Raw genomic sequence first — 21,768 nt, forward strand, 5'->3', positions numbered from 1 at the left:
TAGTTGGTAAATTGATTTATGGTAAATAATAATTTACCAACTATTATTATTATATTTATGATTATAAAATATATATTATATAGTTCTCAACAATGATGATAATACTAATAATGTTTTAATATTATTACTGTGATAATTGTTTAAACACAATTTTTCTAGGCAAAAAGGCTAAAAATCTTACCATGTGCTTAAATGCTTCCTACCAACTTAGTGGAACAGGTCTAAGACTGGGTCCCTCCATAAGGGAAATTCTGATCTAATAGGGGAGATAAGATCACATGAAGGAAACAGAACAGAAAATATGAGACAACATAATCAGGCCAATCCTGTCGTACAGAGACAAACCTTTCATGCTAGAAAGGTTCAGAGAATAAGATCAAAAGGACTGAAGTTTCAGAACTAATTTTATGGAGGAAGGACCTTCAACTTAGGTGTGGTTTAGTGAGAGTAAAGGGATTGGCGGGGAGCATTCCCTGTGTCATAACAACTGGAAGAGAGGTAGCACGGCAGGTAAGCCCAGCTCCAACTTACACAGGCCTGTGCGAGGGAGGGGGGAGTCCTGCTCAGGTGACAGTGGGCTGGATAAAGAAAGGAGGTGGGGCTTGGGCTTTGGCAGCAGCGGCCAGGTAGCTGTTGAAAGTTATTCAGGAGCAGAGTGACCTGGTGAGCACATTATTCGAGGAAGATCAATCTAACCAAGTAGGCGATGGAAAGAAAGCACAATGGCTGAAGTCAAGAAGATCAATAAGGAGTTAGTATTACCAAAAAACTTCTCTTTTTATTTTGGGAAGTTTTGTAAAGTTTTAATTTGAAAAGTAACCATGTATTGTTTCTGTTATTATGAAAGACAGTTTTGAAAAGGAAATGAACTATAAAAGAAAACTTCAGGATTAAGAAATATTTTTGTCTCTCTTGAAAATGGTTTAATGAAATGAAGTAAAGGAAACAGTATATTTCAGTTTCTCTTTTTACCTTTGCTGCTAGGACTCTCAAAACTATTTTTAATGCAAATCTACTGACTGCTCAGAAAATAAAATGTTTGATGTGGTGCCCTGTCCTTGTAGCCATGGGCAACACAATGGGAAAACCACACCATTTTTTTGCTAGCACCCTGCCACTCACAGCTTCCAACAGTGTACCTAGAAATCTGTTTTGCCTCTAGGAAATAAACTGATGGAAAAGTGACAGAATAGTCTCTCATGCCTCCCAGAATGTACCCTTGTGTGACTAAGGTCACGAACATAGCTAAAGGAAGGCTGTGCCATTCAGAGGAGTGGCAGGTCAGCCTTTAACCTAAACAAACAGGTGAGGCAGAGGGAAATCTTGACAGGGCCCATCCAAGTAGAGTGGAAAAAGGAAGACAACATATCAGGCTGATGTGGATATGATGATGTTACAATGACATCATAGTATTATTTATACTTAGCATTTACTCTAAGCCAGACTCTATGCTAAAGGCTTTGATTGCTTAATGCACTTAACCTTCAACCCAAGAGATAGGCGTGATTGTTATTCCCATTTTATTGGCTAGAGAAACTGCAGCTTGAAGATTTTAAGGGCCATGTTCAAAGTCAAACAGCTAGTAAATGGCAGAGTCAAGGCAATACGACTAGTGGTTTATATCACCATTCCCAGGTATGGGTTCAGATCTCTGCTCTCCTATAGGTTAACTGCATGACCCTGGGCTGCAGTTCAACCACTTTCTAAGTCTCAATCTATTCATCTGATACTGGGAATACCTATATCAGTAGGTTGTCATGAAACAATATGTGTAATTGGTGGGGTGTTTTCACAGATACATAGTAAGTTTGGTTACAAAATGCAGACCAGCAGGCCTAGCTGAGCAGGAGCTGCATGAATCACAGGGCTGGGTCCTGTTGCCATTAAATATCCATATCATCTCCTAATTCCCCTTGATCTAATTCCACGATTGCCAATCAACTTTCTAATGACACAGCTTCTTTTCTGATAGGAACTGATATGCTGGCGAACCCCTTGTGTCTGCCACATTTGCCAGAAGGGTTATTTGCTTGAAAGTTAGATTAATGAATCAGCATTCCAGCTTTATTCATCACTCACTGACCTTCATTGGCATGAATTGGTACCACTGACCCAGATACTGTCAAGACCCACTTTCCGAACCTGAAGGTCTAAAGGTGAGACAATGAAATGTGGTTAATTCCCTAAAGAAAACCTGCTCAGGGGATCCTCTGAGAATGGCAGCAAGGCCTTCCCTTGGGCGGTTCCCTCTCTCTTATTATGAGACCCCTTTAAACATTGGCAAAAGGCTGTTGCAGGATGACAGGTGGGCACAACGCCCATGTTCATCAAGATACCAAGGGAGTACTGAGAACTAAGCCCTGTGTCACAAAAACCGATTTCCCTCCACATAATAGTACCCAGGCGGCTCCTTCAGGACTCCCTCTGGATGTCAGAGCCAACACCCAGCCCTGTGTCCATTCCCCTCATCATTCCCTGAGTCCATTTGGAGAAGGGCTGGGGCAACCAGTGTTCATTAATTGGGGCATGTGGGGATTCTCTCTCCCTACCCTAATATCATATATTGAAACAATCATTTTTCCCCTTTTAAATCTCCATTGGCTGTTCCTCTTCTCTGTCTAGTCCTTTATTTATTCATTTTTTAATTGTATAATGTCACCGAAGAGTCCTGAACCTTATTCAGTAAAGAAATCTGAATTTTCCTACTGATGCATGTAAAATCTTAGATGCCTGGATTCTGTGCCACGCTGTGCTCTGTGGGGATCAGGAAACAAAGGGGTGAAGGACGGTGGCTGCCTGGTGTCTTAATAAGATGCAGATCAGCTGAAGAGCATCAGACCATCAAATCCAGGGTTTGCTGCAACAGCGCACCTTTTGGCAGGCTTGGAATGGGCCGAGATGGATTCGGGGCTTTATTGAAAGATCATACAGGATGACTGCAAAATCCCATTACTTGTTGATTAAGTATTGATTGCCTCAGTATTAACAAGCCAGCTAATATGAAGTGACCTCTGAGGCCAGTGGTTTGGGGGGAGGGGGAAGACAATTTACTAAAACAGGCAGGCAGATGAATAAGAGGGCTAGATTTGCTCTTGGCTTTTAGCTTCGGTTAAAATGTCACACTCGATAGTGCAGATCAATGCCCACTTTATTTCCTCACAGCCGTCTTATTACCATCATGAGGCTGCCTCCTTTGATGCTTTCTAATGACCCTCTGAACCGTCTGCTCAGCTCACCCTCTGCTTTCAACTAAAAGGCCAGCCCTGCCTGCCCCCTCGCTGCTGATGGAGAGGCCATGGATCCAAGGCAGGGCCAGAAGGCCCAGCCAAGCCTTGTCTGGGGTCAGTGGTGTTGCACTCATTGCGCTTTTCCCCTTGTCCTTTGCTTTCCTTCGAGTGTCTACAGCATCAGAGCTCATCTCCTCTTCGCACAATTCCGGGTAATGTCGAGGTGTCCAGACAAGAAGCCCTGCCTGTGACTCCCACCCAAGGCCACCGTCTGGGGCAGGGGCTGTGTGATGCATGATCTAGAGGGCAATCTTGCCTGCTCCTTGAAACCTGCCCCTTCTCACCCAGAAATTGATGTCCTTGATAATGGCAAAAATTAAGTACATAACTCAAAGAAAACCCCAATTCTCCCTCACTTCAATTGAGCAAACTGTGATTTAAGAAGGTCCCGGTTACACACCTAGGGAACATCAAGCAATCCTCTACTATGGAAATCATAGTTTACTTTTCGGTGTAAGAAGAGGAGTTTTTGTGAACATGCTTTACTCTTTTAGGAAAGTGTTTGGCTTCTATGCTGCAAAATGCTCTGCAGACCACTTAGTCTAGCTTTCTCTGAGTATAAATATTTTATGTGCTGGCCAGGGTAGGGATTTGTCAATGCCCTCCTATTGGCCAGAGGTCTGAGTCCAACTTTCTGCGTCAGAAAGAAAATAGAGAAGTGAGTCTAGTGAAAAACTTTCTCCTTGGCAAACATACTCAACTAGTCTCTGAAATGAAAAGGTTTCCAACACTGGATGGCTAGAGGGAGGAATGAAAGTACAGAGAGGAAACTTCAAACTCTCCAAGGCCGGCATTCAAAGCTGGTGTCGGCCTGCAGATGAAACCCACAATACTTTCTCTGGGGCTTCAACGAAACTGCCTCAGCAAGTTTTGTTGCTGCAAAATTCATAATTTAAATGCTCTTGCCACTGATTCCAGCCTAAATTGGGTGAGTAAAGATAACTTCTCCCCTTATGTAACTTGATCAGTCTTTTATCTCAGGGTTTTATCAGGGCTCCATAAAAGTCGTATAATTCAGAACCACTGAGTCTAGCCACAAACAAACCCATTTTCCTTTTTTCTTTTCCCCTATTGTTTTCTGCTCTGATAGGAAAAATCTCCTAAAGCCCTCCCCCTCTTTCCTTGTTTCTCAACTACAACCACTAAAAATTATTTAATGGAAAATGCATATATTGGCAGCATTAAGGTGGTATTCAAAGGTTTGTTGAATGAATAAACTCATTGTTTTGAATTATTTTTTATACAATTCATGAATTTATTACATGTTTCTGTAATATATGGAGACTAATTCTCTCCACTTGACAAAAATTTAGAAATCGTAAGGAAAGCTGGCTTGCATTCTTTCCTCAGTCTCATGACCTCCAATGAATTTGTTTGAAAGCTTCTGTAATAATGAGATTGATAATGGAAGAGTTTAGAAAGAAAACATAAAAATCTCAGAAAAGAACATTCCACACTTTCTATACCCAGGAACCCCTGCATGTAATGATATCCTATCTCACATTTCTGCAAACTACTCTTTCCTCAGAAAATTCTTTAGTTTCTAAAAGATCTTAACCTAAGACATTCTGTCTCTTTTTTATTAGTTCAGAAGCACTTTATCTCTTTTATCAAATAATTATAGAGTGATTACTGCTTAGCACCAGGCACTCTACTAGGCACTGTAAAATACATACATGAACAAATTGATGGCAACTGAGCCAAGGAGCTCTGTCTAAGGGAAACCAAAAGATGAGAATCAGAGGGACACAGCAGTATAATATGCTTATAGTCAAAGATGACTAAGACTCTAAAACTTACTGACCAAGTGATTCCATTCTGAGTGACTGCCCAGACTCAACTGGTGTCTTGATTTCTGGCTTCTTCTCCTTTAACTAGGCATTAAACTAACTAGATTTACCGAACCCAAAGGTGATACCACAACCTTTCATGACTCTCAATTGCCACTAACACAAAAGCCAAACAAGTGTTTTTCTTGCAGGGTTCCTGGGTGAGTTTTAGGTATTTCAAGGCTCCCAAAACAGTAATGTTATTTGTGTATACCAATACATTTATTTTCTATGGAAAGACTCTATGGATGCTTTCAGATTTCAAAGGGCTCTGTACTCTTAAAATTCTAGGGACCAATGCTTTGAATTATGCTTTCTCTCAGAATATTGCTTTATGAAAACTTTCATTAATCTACCCAGGCTTCCTCAACAACCTCATTCCCTACCTTCCCACAGCTCCTTCTCATCACCTGCCACATGCTTGTGAAACACTGAAACACTGAGTCCTTGCCCCAGCCAGCCCCAATTTTCCCATATCCTTGTGCCTCTGCCTGCACTGATCTTATGTCTGGAATATATTTCTCCCTCTTCCATTCCCAAATATCATCCTTTCTGTAAATCTTCCCTGATTGTCCTGATAGAATTTGTTCACTTAAAAATACACATGTATTTAAATGTGCTATTTTCTAGGCACTGTCCTAGGTAACTAGTATATAAAATTGAGTAAGAAATGATCCCAGGCTCGAGAACTCCCGTAGGGAAGAAGATAGGTAAACAAATGATTATGATGTAATGTGATAATATGGATGATGTAAATACACAGAAAGGTTACTATTAGTACAAAGGAAATGGTCCTTTCTGGAAGGGAGCAGCATGAATTAAGAATGTTCACATATAAGATATAACACAGGATGAATAGTTTTTAAAAATTTAAGGTGGAATGCCATTTGGGCCAGAGGGAGTAACAGGGAAAAGCAGAGAAATATGAAATTGTCCGGGTCCTTTCATAGACTTTACCACATTTCATTTTTAGTCCTAATGTGACTGTCTCTTCCCACTTGAGAGTGAATTCCATGAAATCAGGTCCTAATTCTTCTCATCTTGTCTCTACTAAATCGGTACCCACCATGTTTTTGAAAGAATGATTTCATAAAACCCTCTACAGCTTTTCATGATACATAATTTAAAGGATGAAGAAGCAATTGTAGACTTTTTATGTTCCTCAGTATCAATCGGGTCTGCAACACAAGAAGACACCTCAAGTGAGATTCAAATATGCCAACCACATCTCCTTAAACAGGTGTATCACACGTGATAATGGTCTGAGTTGCACATATTTGTAGCCATCATGATGGTGGCATGGGTGGGTTTTGAGTGGTTGGTGGTGTGTTTGAATTGGCAATTGGCATACAGGCTCTTTTTAATATAAAAGCCACACTTTGTCACTGATATCAGCACTCACGCACTGGGTGAGGCAGGTAGGTGAATGTCCCTTGGGAAGGTAAAACAGGCTCAGTGGGTGTGGTGGGGAAACTAAAGACATGAGTTTTTAGAGAAAAAAAAGGGTGAGCAATGCTCTGTGTTAATAATCTCATTTAATTGGTCAGTATTTTGTGGCTGTGAAATTCAAGATCCAGTTATGCCAGAATGTGGCTACTGGGGAGTGTCGAGGAAGGAGGGGAGGGGCAATTTGCGTCGTGAGTTCAAAGACTAGCACCCTAACATACAGAGCAGCTTTAAGGAATTCAGCTAAAAACAGACAATATGAGAGGAACAAGTTTTTGCATGGCATTCCCAAGAAGAAATAATACACTTGTTATGCATTACAGTCTGTGCTCAAAATGCTATTTCAGCATTCTGGGTATTAAAAAAAGAACCTTATGTGGTCTTGTGGTGAACGACTGTGAAGGATTATTTAAAGTAAACTGTAGGGAAATATAAAACAAACCCAGCTAATTTATCACAACAGTGAAGATGCATAAATAAGATGTTTATGAATAACAAGGACAGCTTACCTATTATTTCAAAAAAATTTCATTTTTCAGTAGAAAATATGCCACATTTTATTTAAAGGAGAATGACCCCTATTTTGTTCCCCACAGCTCTATAGCCTCTGGTACAGCCTTACTTATTACTAGGAATATAACATGAAAAATATAACATGGAAGTATTTTAACTATATGATGAGCTTCTGGGAATCTTTGTTTGAGGGATATATATATATATAATAAGCTAGGTGAAAAGAAATGTTTTCATTATTAATAAATTTAAGAGAGGATGAGAGGCTAACTCATAGATACCCTTCTAAGGGTAATATTAAATATAACCAAATCATAGATCCCTACATCATGTAATGTATGTATTTACACAAGATGAACATTGCCTTAAGCCTGGGAGCTCAAGAACCCAGTGAATGTGGTTGTCAATCAATTGCCAATCAAGGGAAAAAAATGGTTAAGAGAGTGAAGAAAGCCCACATACCTGGTGATTCTTTTATTACTAACACCCGGAAGTCTGTGGAAGAAAACCTCATTGTATCTCTCTGATCAAGTGAATGAACATCCTACACAATTTTTTCAATGAATTAACATCCTACACAATCTTCTTAGAAGTCACCAGTGACTGGCTTGGATTTTTCCTGAGTCTTTGAGTTTTGCATTGTTTTTCTGGAATTGCACATCATTTTATAGAGCACTGACTGCCAGCTCTCCAACCAAGACTTTCCCCTCTCTTTCTGGACATTCTCAGCCTGCTTTGCGGTTATGTTGTCTCAAATCTCCAGCATATGTCATGGCCAATAAAAACTCCCTAAACAATCCTTACCCTGCCTTTTTCACTATGTGCTAGGTGAGTGGAAAGGTTTCCAAGGACCTGGAAGGTGGTAAAGCCACAGTGTGGGAGGAACCTGGTTCCTGAATGACTACAAAGAGCTTCTTTTCACTTTAAAAAGAGGAAGGAGCTACTGTAATTGTATAATATCACTCAGATTTGAGGTTGTTACAGTAATTAGCATACTCTCTCTAATTTGCTCAAATACAAAATCTTTCCTGTGTCTTTTTTACATGTCTTTGTTTCTTAACTGAATTTTAACTGGCCCATATTCTTTCAACTAATAAACAAGAGAAAATAAGCTAGGTGAAAAGAAATGTTTTCATTATAAATTTAAGAGAGGATGAGAGGCTAAATCATGGATACCCTTCTAAGGGTAATATTAAATATAACCAAATCATAGATCCTTACGTCATGTTTGGAAATGGGTGGTTGAAGAAAACAACATATAAACAATTCATATTGATTAAAACAAAAAAACTTCTGATTTGATATACAGAGTGCAGGTGTGACAATGGGCCATGAGTGGTCTGTCAGTGATCATTAATTCATGTCTCCTTGTGTCAAGTGAGAGAGAACCAAGATTATTTAAAACCCCCTTTGGAAACTCTTGTCATCATGGAAACAAGCTCAAGCTTTTTGGAGCCGGTTCATTTATCCTAGCTGCACCATCCTGGAAACCCCAGGTAGGTCTAGGTACTTGGAAACATTGAGTGTTTTACAAACTTGAGGTGCCAACATAGTCCAAGTAGCCTTTCAGTGAATTCTGCTATGATGTAAAATAAGATGTGACAGTCACAAAGATGTTTGTTGAATACTCTCATTATTCACCTTCTACTGGAAAAGTCATATAAATGAAAGTCCTACACCTTCTCCCCCAACACATCCATTAAAAACCCATCGGGTTAGGAGAGCCAACCTTCACCCATAAAAGAGGCTGCACATGAAAATTCATAGAAAGGACAGATTTCAATACATCATCTTCAAGAAGTGATACTCTCAGAGGTTTGCACCACTGCTCTTTTACAAAATTTTTTATTTGCTTTTGATATGCATTTTCAGCCTTTCAAACGCAACCAGATCTCAGTACATATCACATTTTTAATGAGAAGAAACAAGCAGGTGTTGATGTGTTATATATAACTGCAACAATTCCAACTACATTTGTCTAATGGGTATGAATATCACTTTTTAACAATACACTATGAAAATGAAAAATAGAATCAAAACCTATCCCTGCATTTGGCATCTAGAGAGGACATATTTAAGCGGTAGCTTTCTTATATTTGGGGAGACTGCTGAAAATTAGCAACAGTTAGAGGTTACTGAGAAGACACTAATGTAAATCTAGCTCACATTATTAATAATTTGTATATTACTTAGTAACCCATGTTTTCTTCTTGAAATATTTATTCCCTAATATACATCACCAGTTGCCACTTCTGTTACTGAACCCCATCCTTACTAGTGGCAAGTCACTACCATCGGTGCTTCAATTGCTGTTTCTATTGAAACATCTAAAATCAGAATATATATGTACTTTTAAACCACGGAAAAGTTGATGTAACCATAGTGGTTGTAACCTTGGCTCACAATTATCCAAAATTAGAACTTACACCATGCTCCTGGCAACAAATTAAATCAGCATCAGCATCATCAACAACAACAAAGCATTTTTCAGTGGGAAGCCTATAAATGTAATGTGGTCCATGTGTTCAAAGAAATTAGATTATTTGAAAATATGAGAAATAAATATGAGAATAATAACTACTAACATGGGCGGCCTTTGCAATAACAGTGCCATAGATTTTCTAACCAAGGTTCATTGAGAGTCAGTCTGGGAGCAGATAAAGTCGTTACTTACACAAAGCTGGGCCCACACTGGGGCAGGTCCACAGACCAGGCAGTAGGAGGTGATAAAGGAAGGCATGTCACTGGGTCCAGGGGAGACCGAGTGCTTGGGAACGGGCCTGGCCACGTAGGTTCTGATCATTCTGTTTCTCAGTTAAGGAAATTCCCTCCTGTTCCCAGTTTGCTGTCTGTATCATGCATGGATGTTGAATTTTGATTATCACACACACATGACTTACCTTTTTTATTCGGGTAGTATGGTGATTCTGCATTGATCAGTGAGTGTTTAACTAACCTTGCCCTTTGGGAATAAAGCCCACTTGGTCATCATGTATATACATGTCATATAAATGCTGGATTTGATTTGCTAACATTTTGTTCAGTTTTGCATCTATGCTCTTGAGGGATATTGACCTACACCTTTTTTCCTATGTCTTTGTCTTGCTTTTGGTGTCATGGTAATAATGGCTTCATAAGTTTTGTTGGAAAATGTTCTTTCCTCCTCTAATACCTGAAAGTTTGTGTAAAATTGGTATCATATCTTCCTTAAAGGATTGACAGAACTCACCAGTGAAGCTATTGGCCTGGAATTTTTATTTGGGGACTATTTTAAAATTCATTTAAAATTCATTAACTGTTTCAATTTGTTTAACACATATATTACTATTTATATTTTTTATTTATCCTTGTCAGTTTTGGTGATTTTTGTCTTTCAAACAACTTATCTAGTTCATCTAAGTAGTCTACTTTTTTGGCTTAGTGTTTTTTATAATATTGTCTTAATATATATATGTACGTTTAATGAAGTTAGGGTATACAATGGTGTCACCTCTTTCTTTCCTGATGGATTTTTCCTTTCCAATCCCGCTGCAAATACGAATGTCCCCCAGACCTCTGTGAATTCGGGGGTTGCTCTGCTTTCAGCACCCCGGTGTGTCTTCTCTGCTGCACAATATGGAGTCCCCTGTGCCCCTCCCGTCAGAGACTCATAAAGCCCCTAACAGACTCCTAGAACTCTTTCTCAGGGTTGCTCCTCTGTACTGCCTGCATTACAAATTTTAGCAACATCTTCCTCCCTACATTCCAGAGCTGTCTCCTTGTATCAGTGATAGGCCATTTCCATCTTGATTTCACACCTTTTCCTGTGCTCCAATGCGTGCCTCGGGCTGAAAGCTGGTGTGGTTGGAGGGCTTACCTCGCTGGCTTCCCTTTTCTCAGGGATCACAGTTGTGCACTGTCTGTTGTCCAACTTCTGAAAACATTTATTTCATGTGTTCTGTCCAGGTCAGCAGTTGCTTGTAGTTAGGGTGAGGCTGGTACCTGTTAATCTGCCATGGCCAGAAACAACCATGTCATTATAGATGGGGGAAACTGAGACTCTGACACTCATCTTTCCCCCGTACACAACTAATAAATACAATTAAACCTCCAGCACTTTTTCCACTCTATCATGTGGCATCTCAGCTATTCAGAAGATGATTTATGGAACATACAGGTAGAATCTTGCTGAATTTAAGAAAATCCCTCAGACTTATCTAATTGGAGTAAAATGATATATTCACATAAGGCAGAATAAGACAGTGAATCATATAACCTGTGATAATAAAGTTTAAAGAACATGGGAGATATTATGTTTTGCAAAGTTGTTTTAACAGAGGAATGACTATATATAATAGAAGTACAAGTAAACCAGAGAGAGGAAATACAACTAGAAAATATCGTCTAATGCAATGGTTGACTTTGGTGAGAACTTTCTGATTTTAACACATCTTAATGTCAATCATGATGGTCTCATTGGTGCCAAACAAAGTCATTTGTATCTTTTTCCTTCTCTGTGAACCCCTGAATAAGTCTATTTGGAAATCACTTAGTGTTTCCATTACTAGACAGAGATCCTGGAGGCTTATTTTAATCAGATTAAAGACCTTAATAGTAAGAAACCAAGCACATTTTAGCATCAGTGGACAACTTAAAATGTTTTAAAGCAACAGCTCCTACAGAAAGCAATTAAGAGTATCTAAAATGTTCAATGTTATTCAGTTAGTTTTTTAAGATTTGGTTTATTTAAGGATTTATTTAATAATTTAAGGTCTTTGTATATGAAGGATCCGGACTTAAGATGACCAACACACACACACATGTATACCTATGAGATTTATTATTGTTAAGTGTCAAAATGTATACCTCACTGCTACAAGAAAGTAACATGCCCAATACATAGCAGAATTCCATGAGTTTAAAGTTTTAAAATAAATATTAGCATCCCATATATTGGTGGGTAGTGTGACATACACAGAAATGGGAGCTTCTTGGCTATTCCCCAGGTCGATTCTAAGTTTCCTGAATTTGCAGATGTACTAGGAGCTACTTGTAACCTTCCCTCCCCCAACTCCCACCTCACCCCCCTCCAGACTTCTAGTTTCTAGGTTTTGGTAGTCATTTGATTGTAACAAAAAAAAGAAGATAGTCTGTTGACCTTTAGGCACCCAGACACATCAAATTACTGATGTGTTCATAGAACACCTCATTCTGTTTTGCAAGAGAGGAAGCAAGAGATGAAAAGTAAAATGTACACAGAATGGTTCCTGGAGCAGATGTGTTGAGCATGCATTTGCCTCTAAGCCTAAATGTTTGAGAAAGTACCTCTCACTGAATCATAATTTCTAAATTAAAGGTAGAGAAAAACACTATTGTGGATCATTTTCACCCTGACCCATGTGATAAGTGTGACGGCTTATAGCTCATCACTATCATTTTTCTTCCTGAAAGTGCTAATTAAGCACTTTGGTATGTAGAAAGAAAAACAGTTACTATAGTCCTGATGGTCTGAGGTGGACAGTCTACAGCACACACAGAAATCAAATACATCTTTCAAATGTCTGTGACTAGAGTAGGATAAAAACGGGCTCTGCTTGTGTACGACTGCAATCTGAAAGAACCCCTCACTCAAACTTTGCTCAGCCCAGAGGGCTTCTTCAGCTTAGGTACGGGGAGGGGGTGGGGATGGTTCTGAGGCTAGCTCACAGTATGGTGAGCCTCAGGGACCAGCGCCAGCACCATTTCAGTGTTTGTCTCACTTCTGTCTGTCAGGACTTGAGAACTTGATTGGCCTGAAATAGGGCTCCTCAAGCTCGGTACTACTATCCGCATTTTGGATCAGTTAATTCTTCCCCACGGGGGCTGTTCTGTGGACTGTAGTATGTTTAGCAGCTTCCTGGGCCTCTTCCCCATATGTACCAGCAACACCCCTGCTCAAGTTCTGACAACCATGAATGTCTCCAAACGCTGCGGTAGTTCTCCTGGGGGGAAAGCTGTCCCTGGTTGAGAATCACTGGCTTAGAGATTAATAATACAAACTGAATGGGTTCAAATTCTGTTTCTATTACTTTTAGCTATGTGACATCAAGCCAGTTACTTTAGGTCTCTGTGCACGAATTTCCTTATCTGTCTAGTGATAATTATAGCATTATCTACAAGATAAGGATATTGTGAGGATTACATGAGATAATGCAAATAATGTATTACCAAATAATGTAATGTAGGGTTAGGAGAGAAGGGTTTGGGTGGAAGAGAGTGACAACGGCCAATGCATGGTCTGTTCTGCTCGAGAGTTCCAATTGGAATCTGGACAGAATTCCCCCCCACCTTTTTTTTTTTTTAACAATAATCCCTGTTTCTCTTTAACATATCTGCCCTCTCCAAACTGCAGCCCAAGGAGGGGCCATCAGGACCCATGACATCTAATAGCTTTCCTTTCCCCACATTTCATTCTTCCTTTTTGCTGTGTGTTCCAGGGGTAGAAGAGGTGGGATCCCTGACTCCACCCCGTCCTACCTCCCACTCTTGATTCCCATAACTTAAACCACTGTGGTCTAATTCTCTGAACACAGCTTTCAATCTTGTCTTGCTAAAGATGTCAAGAGGTCTTGATTTCCTGCTTTAAGGCACTACTCCAGAGGGCACAGTCTGAGAAAAAAGGGCAGTGAGGGAATCACATTTTTAAGGGAGAATGAAAATGTATCCGGGTGTCTGCAGAAATGCTATTACACACTAATTCCAGATCACTTAGCTGGTGGTAGGAGGCTGATAGGGCCCTTTCTGTTTGGGTCTAGATGGGCTCAGGAACTGGTTAGAATAGAGCCTGTGCATGGAATGCATGGTACTCTGCTTGGGTAGGGCTGGACAGAGCTACAGATGGCAAAGCTGCGGTGAAAAATAGGCCAGTGTTCCCAGACGATGTTTGCAAAAGGCTTGGGGATAGAGCTTTATATAGTCACCTCATTTCATTCATATTACAACCCTGTGAAGTGGGTGCAATCATTAATTCAAATTTTAAAGGTAAGTTTAAGTAACTTGTCCAGGTCCCAGGGCAGCAAAGTGGTAGAGCCTAACTCCAGGGCCTGACCATGTAACTGCTCCACTTGACTTCCTCTCAGCAATGTAGGAATACCCTGGTTCAAGGCCTCGGAAAGGGGAGAAAATTCACACACACTGAGCACCCATGTGCCGAGCCCTACTTACAAAATCATTTCATCTGAGCCTCTAAATTCTAGGAGATAAATATCTCTATTGACCCCATTCAGATGAGGAAAGACCAGTGAAATCAAGACACTTGTGCAGTACCACATGATCCACCAATCCCACACTGGGGACTATATCAAACGGAATTGCAATCAGGATCTCCTAGCACTATCTGCCCTCCCATGTTCTTTGCACCATTACTCACAATAGCCAAGACCTGGGAACAACCTAAGTGTCCCCCAACAGAATGGATACAGAAGGTGTGTATCCACATATATACACAATGGAATATTATTCAGCCATGAGAAAGAAGGAAACCCTGTCACTGTGACAACTTGGATGAAACTTGAGGGCATTATGCTAAGTGAGACAAGCCAGAGAAAGAAAGATCCTAATGATCTCACTTATATGTAGAATCCAAAAAGGTCAAGCTCAGAGAAACAGAGAGTAGAGTGGTCAGATGAGGGCTAGACCACATGATCCAAACACAGAGTAATATCTGTGGTACCTTTAATTCCATCAAAAGAATGATTCCATACAGAAATGAAAGTAAATTAGGCAAGATCTCTTAACTAGGGAGTTCTTAACTTTGTTAGGCTTTGTTTCCTTAAGTCCAAGAATATGTCTACAATATGCCCGAGCTACCTATGGCTGCAGCTGGTGGTTAGGTCCAAAAACAAAAATCAGTATTTCCAGGGTGGGTAGGACATGAAGCAGAATGTAGTGAGTGGTTTTACATAAAACAGAGAAGAAATAACAAGTTGCTGCTCCCTTGTTCTGTACAAGCAGAATCCATGATAAAGAGTTTGGGTTGCACAGAGGGAACTGGAGACCTTAATTCAGTATGTGCCGAGGACCTGCGCCCCGGCAGAGGGGGCTAAGCATACAGGGAAATGGAAGTACTCAGGCTGGGCTAGGATGCCACAGGCAGAGTGGAAACTGCTCTTGTGTTTGTGTGTGTTGGCCTGGCTGTCCATTTCCCTGTGGGACAAAGGTCAACGATGCCATATGACAGATGAGGTTGGGATTTATCCTCTGCCTGTTCTGAGCAAACCGCTCCAGCCTCTGTCACCTTCACATGTGTGAATGTTAGTCCTCCAGGAACACTGTAACCATCTTGAGAGCAGGGACTGCTTTCCACTTCTCTGTAGAAGTGCCAGGTAGGCAGATAGATGCCTTTCAGTAAGTACCAGATGAACGACTGGCCCTGCAATGGCCACCCACTTCCATTCACTGTAGCAACTGAAGAGATACGTGGAAAAAGCAGAGCGATTCTGCAGTTCAGTGGATCTCCACAGACACTCAGCCCTAAATTCTGAGTGTCTGTTTCCCTCACAGGTTTCCCCAACCTTTCCTCCTGCAGGTCCCTCCACATTATCTGTGTTTCTTCCTCTTTCCCAGCCTATCACCTTCCCTTTTCCTCCCTGCTTTGCCTCCCAGCCTCATAACCCAGGGGATGATGCACATTTATGTTCCTGCCTCGCCTGCTCATGTGAGCTTTTGGCCGAGTCCCTTTCAAGCCTAGAGATACTTCTTGGTACTCTGGCTTCAACAATTCTGCCCAGTATGTTCTGAAGAGATCGAATGGTCCTGATACAGCCAGATGCCCTTCTCTCTGACATACATGAATTAGGAAATAGAGAAGGAAGAGAAAAAGGATGGTGGGAAAAGAAGGTGAGAGAAAGTAAAAACAGTCAAAGCAATAATTCAGGTTTGAGAAATATAGATATTGCCACAAACACAGGGAAAATCAAGTATTCTAAGTCTCAAAATGATGGACAAAATGTGGGAGAGTATTACAGTTTAAGAAAACAAAAAAAAGACTCAGGACAATAGCCAGGAGGGAGGCAAGGGAGAGACAAACAAAATGAAATAGTGTTATGTTATTCTTCCAAAGGAAAGACGGAGAATTAGCATGATATGATCAGAGAGAATAGGTTAATCTTGGAGATAGTGGGACTGAGCCTGATTATTAAGAGATCAAAATAATTTAGGACAAAAGAACCAGGTCCCTTCTGCTGTCCAGAATCCCAGATATCAAGCCCTAGAAGCTGTGACATTTTTCTGTCTATGTATCATACCTACTGAAATGCCAGTGATCAGTGATAGAGCACCTTGAGATGTTCAACACTGGGAGCTGTCATGACCACATCTGGGGTGGTGTGTGGGAGGTACCCTGATCACAAAGTGCTTCTCAGCATCAGCAGTCAGACCTGCCTCTGACATTTCAAGACTAAGGTCGGGAGCGTATCTATCGTAGACCTAAATATTAAATTATATCTAGCTGGAAAACTATTAAAAATATGGCCTATCCCCTTACCTTAGTGAATACACATTTATAATAACCTGAAAATTCAGGTTCCAAGTGAAAACTTTTGGAGTCTTTGGAGTTCTGTGCTACAATTGGGGGTGCAGAGAAATCTGTTCTTCAGCCCCAAATCCTGCCTCAGGACACAATAGCCTCACTTCTCACACTGGCTTCACCCGGTACCACATTTATGTGGACCTCCCCATTTGCACATCCAAACTTTCTTGCCTCTTATCTCTGCCCACAGCCACTCCTTGGCTTACCTTGACCACTCCTGAGGCCCAGATGTGCACTTAGCAGCAGTGTGGTCTGTTCCCAGGAAGATGGAGCTGGGGGAAACTCTTCTTTGGCCCTGGAAGCAGGTTTGGGATAAGTAGGACATGGTTAGAAGTGAGGGCACAGTCGCTGCTTGTAGCCCTGCGAACTCTTTGCCATGGGAGGAGGAGCTCGCCAAGGGAGGACCAGAGAGAATGCTTCTAGAGCTTGATATCTGAGGCCTGTGTTGCCCAGGTTTAAGGGGAGCATTGCCCCACAGTCATGAGCTGGTGTTCACTGGGCACCAGCCTGTGGAACCACCATGCTGGGCTGGAAAATGTGAATAGCAGGGCAAGGGGAGACAGTTTAAATGACCAATGTTTAGTGTAGTTAAATAGCTATGTAAAAAAATAGGTAATCAACTCATATCTCACAAATCTCTACCCTTCTCTGGTTCCTTCTCTATCCTTCTCTGGTTGACCCATGACCATCAGAGACCCAGGAACTAGTCTACATTTCCCCTGCTCTCCTGCTTCACCTACTCCATTTCCCACATGCTTCTCTGGTCAGACTGCTGCGTGAGACACCACCAGCTGATGTACGGGCCCTGAGACTGCAAGTCCCGGGAGCTCAGAGGAACAGCCATCCTGCTGGGCCAGTGGGTGGGGAGGGACTCATGCCACACTGAGCCTCTCGCCAGGAACTTCACACCCATTATCTTTTGAAAATGCTTGGCTCTTGAAGGAAAGATTCATCTTGGATAAGAGAGGAGGGGTAAGACTACTCTGAGCCTGCATGATGTTGTGCAGGAACCTATAAGAAGAAAAAGGAATCAGGTTCCAAATGAAAATTTTTGGAAGTTCATGCCTAACTAACCAGAGCCACAGTCTTCAATGGAAACACACCAGTACGGGCACAAAGAAACTATTTTGCATCTCTGCTTTGTACTTGTGCTCCTATTGTTCCTCCAAACCCTTAACTGGCGGGCTTGTTGGACTACCTCTGAGAATCTTTCACCTTTCAGGGACCTCAAAGAATCCCGTACACAGCAGGGCCTATAGCTCAGGAAAGGCAGGGCTGCACAAGCCTGGGGAGCAGGCTTCTAGCTTTGCTGGACGGAGGTGTGAGAACCCAAGTGCCACATCAGTCTGCCCCTTGGGCAGCTGGGACTCAGCCTGGATGTGTGCTCAGCTGCCCCACTCTAAATAGAGTCTTGTGAGCAACAAGGAACCCCAGCTGTTTTATAGCCATCCTCCCAAACTTCAAAGCACTTGGCCCAGATGAGCCAAAGAAATCTGAGATATATATATATATATATATATATATATATATATATATGTGTGTGTGTGTGTGTGTGTGTGTGTGTGTGTGTGTGTGTATATATATATTTTTATTTTTATTTTTATTTTATGCTTCTCGTGTCCATGCAATTGGAATAAACTGTAAATTAGGTGTTATAGCACTGTAGCTTGGTTACATGCAATGGTTTAGAAATGTAGCTTTAGTTTGTTATAAGATAATAGCTGCTATGCTTTGTTGTGACACTAGCCATAAAGTAAAGTTATTACAATGTAAAATGTGGTAACCAACCCAAACTACTGAAACAGAGCCGCAAATCAGATGCCATCCAACTCTGAGAACTTTATGTGCAGAAGCAATGATGGGCTCCCATTTCTGAACATGTAATACAGGGAGCCCTGCCATAGGTGTCAGTGTTATATGGACTCAGATATTTGACATGGGCCAAGTCATGTTCCCCCAAACCATATGGGGTGAAATTCTGTTGAAATAGAGGAAAATTCCATGCCATTTATATTGCCCAGAGGGGAAACTCCACTGAGCCTAAGCTGGCATTCAAATGTGCCTTGGCACGTCTGAAGAACTGCATGTCAGCCAGGGTCCCGAGGAGCCGCCTGAGAAGGCTGGCTGGGGAAGGACTCTTTTGTATGGATGCCCTAGAGAAGCCTGAACTAGAGAAGAGGTATCCTGTCTATGTTGGGTATTGGTCCCTCTTTGACCCTACAAAGGCAGGCATGAACCTTGCAGATGGTGCTGTAGGCAAAGGTTGAAGGTTTTTTTTAAGGAACTATAAGCAAAGGGGCTACCACAGAAATGTTTTAACATCCTGGTAATAAAATGTGCTATTAAGTGAGGGAGAAACATATCACCAAGGGACTCTCAAATAACAAGGAAGCAGGAGGCACAATGCTATCCTGGCTCCTGACAGGTTGGGAACTTTGGCAGCAGCAGGAAAAAGGCAGGGCCCGTGGCACCGGCCTCAACTTTCTCAGATCTTGGCTGCAGCTACCACTGGCGGCTTTAAGCTGGCCAACAACAACAAGAAAAGTAAGAGACAACCCCAGGAATACCAGCAAATCCTGCTGGGGTCAGGGGAAGAGGGACGTGCCTGCATCCAGCAGTGTTTTACGCCCAAAGGTTAGGCAGACGCTGCCAGTGCCAGCAGAGCTAGGCCATCAGTACGAATGTACCGCTGTGTGCAACAGGGAGCTAGCAAGGCTAAGACAACACGAGTTACAGACAGAAACGACTTTGGTATGATTCTAATAGCTAGTATTTAGTGAGTAGGTATTGTGTGCTAGACACTGTCTTAACACGCTTCTCATGTTTATTTAATCTTTACTGTAACCCTATAAAATAACTACCTTTGTTTGCTCCATGTCTCAGATGAATGATTGATAGCATATTAGTCTTACCCAAGATCATAAAGACTAAGTGGCCAGAGCTGAGAAGTGAACTCATAGAGTTTGACCCTCCAGCTGTACTCATGACCATTATGTGATTCCCCCTTATTCACACTATTCTGACAACCACTTTTTGTAGAGCATTCCAGATGGTTTATCTCGTTCCATGCAATATTCCTGAGCCCCAAGATACTCACTAACACATTTTCATCATTAAATTTATATAGATACAATGTGCACCTCTTCAGACACATGCACATTATAGGAAAACAATTTCCTGAGTCAATAGCAGAGTCAAATTTATGTAATTTTCTGGAAAAGGGCAAATGTTTTAAGAAACACTCACTAGAGCCCAGAGAATAAAATGTATTTTGTGTACAATGGCCCACTGTGAAGCCACCCACCTCTCTCAGAATTTCACTGAAACTCAGGCCAAATGCGCCCTCCCAAAATGGCCTTGGAAATAACCCAAATATTCAGATACCTCACACATGAAAGGTATATGCAACCAGATACATAAAATTCACTGGGCTGGAGGAGAGGGCTCAACTTTGTTTATAGACTTTCTGACTTTTTTTTTTTTTTTGGTTGTTTAAAAAGCTGACAGACTGTGTTACAGTTAACAGTCCCATATTGATTATACCATTTCTGAGCCTGGCCTTTCTGTGCCAGCAGGAGCATAATTAGTTTTTTCATCGTTAAATATTTGTAAATCATTTGTACTTTTATGGGGTACATAACCTGGCTGTTACCCTTCAAATAATCTTCTTGTAACTTGTTTAAACAAGAAATATCTCCTAGAGTGCAGTGTCACTTCTGTCCTTCAACGAGATGACAACATAAGGACTTCTTGTGAAATGCGAAAGGACATCCATGCCACAGATACATAAAATAGGTCTGTAAGAGGCTCTAGCCAAACAGATTCAAGAACAACAACCAGTGCTGTCTAGCTGCTCTGCTTACACCACTGGGAGGCAGCTAGACTGGGGAAAAAGTTTGATTTTTTTTTTTGGCTTTTTGTTTATTTTTTAAAGATACTGGTAGCCACAATTATTAATCTCAGCCATTAAAAAGCATTGACTTGGGTTGCACAATGGATAAAGTGAATCCACTTATAATTAATATCACTTATAATTATACCATCAGTGATCTTAAAGTACACATTTCAAGGTGCAACTCCAAAACATGACTTTCTCTTTATTTTGCCCACTGAGAATTGCTAACTCAAAAATAAACAACCTGAGAGGCTATCCAAATAGTCCAACGATGCTACAATTCCTAAAAAGGATCTTGGAACTCCTCTTTGGATGTGGACTTTCCGGTCTAATAGCACAGGCTTATGAATAGCTTTAACATTCATAAATCCTTTTTTTTTCTTTTAAAAGTTGGAGTGAATTTGTGGTTGATTAAAGGCCGAAGTCACTTGAACATAAATCTGATAAGTTGCATTAAAAAATACTGTGTATGTTAATATAACATACATAAAATAGCAAGATATAAATCTGAAGTGAGGAGAAGGGTTGTCTAGTGATTTGTAAATGAGCCAAAAGTCCATGGAATCAAAAGCAGGGTCCTCGGAATAAGCACACACCTTCAGCGTAAGCCCCATGTTTGTAGGTGACAGAAACCCATTCAGGCCATTTTAAGTAAAAATTACAAGAATGAACAAAAGTTGACAAACCTTAAGGCAGGAGATAAAGCTGGGCCGGCCGGGAGACCACAGGCATAAACGAGAGAGCCCTGGGAAAAGCAGTTGGTGCTCGCTGAGGTGCAGGATCCGGCAGCTGCCGCAGGGCCCGCTCTGTCATCTCTGGGCTGGGCTGGCTGCTCGCACAGGACCTCCGCCCTGAACCAGCTGCAGCTGAGCGGAGAGCCGCGCACCGCCCGGGCGAGCAAGGGAAGAGACTGGGTTCACCTGGGTGTGCTGTGGAATGGATGGAGGCTGCGGAAAGGAGATGCAGTGCGGGAGAGTAGGAGGCTGGGAGTCTGTGTGAGGCCCGAAGGGAAGCTGAAGACAGAAGACCAACTGTTTGGTTACCTGTGGATAACGAAGGTGGTATATGAACCAGAATCTAGTACTTAAATGTCATTGAAGGAAAGACACATTTGGACCAGATTCTGAATGCTTTGCATCCAGATGATGGCTCCAGAGAAGCCAGTTCATTAATCTGCCTGATAGGTAAAGAAGAACTTGCAGATAGGCAATGACTCCTTTGCTTGCTATTCAGTCTTTAACTCATATATAT

At 41.4% G+C, this 21,768-nt stretch overlaps 1 long non-coding RNA gene across 2 annotated transcripts in view; it reads right to left on the minus strand.

The window, feature by feature from the left end:
• Positions 1-21,306, minus strand: part of LOC130682588 (uncharacterized) — a 115,408-nt gene extending 94,102 nt beyond the window's left edge. For both annotated transcript variants that reach the window (XR_008995839.1, XR_008995838.1), the window contains exons 1-2: positions 21,204-21,306; positions 10,932-11,064 (exon numbers count right to left, since the gene is read on the minus strand). This is a non-coding gene — a long non-coding RNA (uncharacterized LOC130682588). The remainder of the gene's footprint in view (positions 1-10,931; positions 11,065-21,203) is intronic.
• Between the last annotated feature and the right edge of the window lie 462 nt (positions 21,307-21,768).

Source organism: Manis pentadactyla, chromosome 2 (genome assembly GCF_030020395.1).
Source record: "Manis pentadactyla isolate mManPen7 chromosome 2, mManPen7.hap1, whole genome shotgun sequence".
Taxonomy (NCBI): Eukaryota; Metazoa; Chordata; class Mammalia; order Pholidota; family Manidae; genus Manis; species Manis pentadactyla.